Source organism: Rhinolophus ferrumequinum, chromosome 3 (genome assembly GCF_004115265.2).
Source record: "Rhinolophus ferrumequinum isolate MPI-CBG mRhiFer1 chromosome 3, mRhiFer1_v1.p, whole genome shotgun sequence".
Classification (NCBI taxonomy): domain Eukaryota; kingdom Metazoa; phylum Chordata; class Mammalia; order Chiroptera; family Rhinolophidae; genus Rhinolophus; species Rhinolophus ferrumequinum.
In genome coordinates this window covers 16,421,475-16,425,218 of record NC_046286.1, presented here as the reverse complement: position 1 = coordinate 16,425,218, position 3,744 = coordinate 16,421,475, and the positions used below count along the sequence as shown (strand labels likewise).

The window sequence follows — 3,744 nt, the reverse complement described above, 5'->3', positions numbered from 1 at the left end:
CAAGGCTTGTGTAAGTCTGTGATTCATTCGACAATGGGTCCGTCAAGCACACCTAAGAGAAATTACAGGTTTCTCTTGTCTGCAGCATCTCCAGTAAAATGAGTCATATGTTTGTCCTTTAATTTCTCATCTGTATCTCAGATGATCACATGAGATCCTGTGTTATGTCTCCTGCACTCGTGCGATTGGAACCCGGGGGATAAAAAAGCAAACTTGTGCCACGGTTGTCGATAATTTTAAAAGGCTCGCATGTTTTTGCCTGTACTGATGTTGAACCTGGGGGGCAAAAATGACTGGGAAATTGGTCAGTAAATCATGATCTAATCCATATCTTAGCACCAAAGAGATTTTTGTTTTATTTTTCAGTGACTGGACCAAGGAATTCTTACCGAGCTCTGTCTCTGGCCATGGCCTTGGGGAATTCAGACACAGAAGACAGTCTTCCCTTGCAGGAAACATCACATGATCTGACTTTGGACAGGGTAGCCAGTTTGGATTGTCCTTTACACCACCAAATAGTCCCACTTCTAGTGTCTTCTATTTACATATCTTCCCAGCCCCCAAATGTCATGTGAACCTCCCCTTAAATATTACTGGGGGAAATATTGACCATAAGAAGGAATAAGTGAAAGGCAGTTTGCAACATCTTTTACAGGAATGAAGATCAAGCAGGCAATGCTTGTAGAAATAGGTCGCTTCCACTGAGGTTGCTAATTAAGTACAGAGTCATTTGGGAATTAGAAAAGCCATTAATCATCAAACCTTTGTGTAATCAAAGGACTTTATTGAATATATTCTATGCGCAAGGCACCTTGCTCTGTGCTTTGAGCATACAAAAGCGAGTAACATAGTGAGTAACAAACAAGAGTAATCCTGCCCCCATAGATTTACAGTCTTATCTGGGGAAGAAAATAGATGCACCCAAAAAGACTAAACTTAAACAAACAACGTAACACAATAAATATTGTAGGTTATAAATATTATAGGAAATCAGGTGGGGAGAATCAGCACTTCTGGTTGGACTAATCAGGGAAGACTTCATGGAGTAGGCAAAAAAAGGGGGAGCCAAGCTTGGATACAGTGTGCCCTGAATTGAACCCTATGATGTACACTCTTTCCCAGGCAGGAATCTACATATTACAACCATGGTAACATCGAACGAAAAGATCATTCAATGGCAAGCTCAGCAGATTTTGCTGGCTGACACCCCTAAGTAACGCTTTTACTTAGAAGTCAATGAACTAACTCCCGTGAGAATATCTACATCCAACCTCATAGTCATGGCTGAGTGTTTGCTTGTGAGTGTGTGTGTTGTGTGTGTCTGTGTCTGTGCATGAATTCACAGGCACTCTAATAAAAACCGCCAACATTTTAATGGCCAATTATTGTTTGGCAAGTACTATTCTAAGTGTTTTACCTACACTGATTCATTTAGTACTTCCAACAACCCTATGAGGTAGACTCTATTTTCCTGAATTTATAGATGAGAAAATTAAGTCTAAATTAAGTCTAAGGAATTTAAATAACTTTGCCAAGGATCCTAATGCATTAAGCCTTCTAACCAAGCATCTGCCTTAGATCCTGTTAGTACTGGTTTCTCCTTGAGCCACCTGACCAAGTTACTTGTTTGTGAACAGGACATTGAGTGTGTTTCTACCCAGAGTCTTCCACAGTCAACCTAATTCATGTAGTTCATTGATATCTTCCTGGATGGGGTGGACTGGGGTGTGGGCTGCAGAAGAGGGGGCATAGCTTGTTCCAGGGATTCTCAAATAATTCCGGAGTGTCTCTGTTAGCATCCATGGGCCGGTCGTAGTTAATAATAATCCCCAGGTAGAATGCTTTTCCCGCCATGCTATTGTTGGGAGTGAGTACATCGGAGTAGAGTGTGCTTTCATACGAGACATGACTGCTCAATGCACAATACAGATGAACGGTCTCTCTCTCCCTCTCTTTTTCTCTCTCTCTCTTTCTCCCTCTTTCCCTCTTTCTCTCTCTCTCTTGTGCTCACCTGTAAAATGAGGCAATTGGTCTTTTCTAAAGGCTTTCCAGAGTCATAATTTTATAACTATGTGGGTTCATGAGATTTCCTCCTCAATATATTGGCTCTGAGTGACACTTCTTCGTACTGAAATCCCTGCATTGAGGAACCAAGGCTGTGCCTGTCCCACTCCCTTCCCTTGAAGAGACCCTATGGAAATACTGGGAACTGTTCAATTCAAACCATTTTCTGACTTCATGTGAGACAGCAAGAATTGTTGTCCCACATGAGCAATGCCACTTGGAAGATGACTAATTATCCAGGTCGGTATACCTTCTGACTGACCTCTTTATTATATTTGGTTTTCTCAAACTTCCCTACTTAGAGGAAATTTTTGGTAAGATTGAGAGAGAGACCCCCCTCATTCACAAAGTAAGTCTCCTGGTCCCATTTGTAATGTAATATCAATACAGGCTTCTTGGTAGGATAATTAGGGGTTACCCACTGCCCCCTTTTTCTTTATCCATTAATTTTCTTCTGAAGCGCCAGCCTGTTTACTCGCTTTACAAAGCAGCTTTTTATTAAGGGCTTCTATCTATAGTATTGCTCTCCTCTCAGGTGGCTCTTGGTTTGAATGTCAAATTTGTCTACATACAAGGTTAAGAAAATGAGCAGCTCTCTACTTGAAATATGATATTTTCCCCTTCCCAGGTTTTAAATAAAACCATTGTTGGTGAGGGTTAATTTGACATCTTCAAAGAAGGCAGAGAGTCCCTCAGTGGCTCCATGGCTTTGGAGAAAGTCCCGGACGGGTCGCCTGCACACTTGGGTTTCTGCCTCTGGCTCAAGCCTTGATTAGCTGTGACCCATCACTGCAGGCGTCAGTCTGCTTCACTTAAAATGATCATCTTTCTGGTTCAAAAGCTCTGTGTGTTTGAAGCCAAAGAAGTTGCATCTAAGCCCAAGCCAGGTTGACCATGCAATCAATTTAAACATGGAGGGGTGGACCATGCTCGCAGTAAGATTCCTTTTGTACCAAGAACCAGCAATGACCTACTTAGAATCAGTCCAACTCTTGGTTACTATTCATGAGGGCCCCTCCCTAAGCAACCCACAGAATCCAGCCAGGTGACATCCCAGGCCACCTTTGCCAAGATGAGCCGGTGCGCTCTTCCTGAGGAGAAACGTGACCCACAGCCTGGAGCAGGAGGCCCCGACAAGACGAAGGTCCTGCTGCGGCCCACTTTCTTTCCATTCCTTTGCGGATGCCCAGCATGGCACATACATATTAACAGCTGATGAGGGAGAAACGTTGAGCAGCACAGAAGTAGACAGAGGGGCCTTCCATCCTTTCTGCACATCATGCCCTTCTCATCAGCACCACAGCCTGGGAGGCTCCTCCATAATCCCCAGAGGCAAGAAGACAGGAATAAGCACATTTCTCCTGGGGGCTCTGCCATTCCTGGAATGTATGACCTTGTCGAGAACAGAAAATCACAGTTTTAACATACAAGCAGCAAGACCCAGAAACCTCAGGACAACTGCTTTCCAGGTTCACTCTTTCTGGAACAATAAGCCCCTTTGGGTAGAGCCCCGTTGGCAAATGGAGAGTCTCTCCCCTTTCAAGTGCTCGGGAATCCAGGGAACAGGCGTGTTCGATTGTCTACAAGTGCTGAGTTACAAACCTTGTCTTTCTCTAAGCTGGACCACTTCTTTTCCTCTCGGCAAATGCTCCTTTCCCTGTACAGGCCCTGGCTTGCTGC

The 3,744-nt window shown here is 43.8% G+C and overlaps 1 protein-coding gene across 5 annotated transcripts in view; it reads right to left on the bottom strand.

Annotated features, from left to right (window-relative positions):
• Positions 1-848: 848 nt before the first annotated feature.
• The window catches only part of ADGRF2 (adhesion G protein-coupled receptor F2), a 39,931-nt gene continuing 37,035 nt past the window's right edge, over positions 849-3,744 (bottom strand). For all 5 annotated transcript variants that reach the window (XM_033093752.1, XM_033093790.1, XM_033093761.1 and 2 more), the window contains one exon: positions 849-3,457. The gene's annotated coding sequence lies outside the window, so the exon portion shown is untranslated. The remainder of the gene's footprint in view (positions 3,458-3,744) is intronic.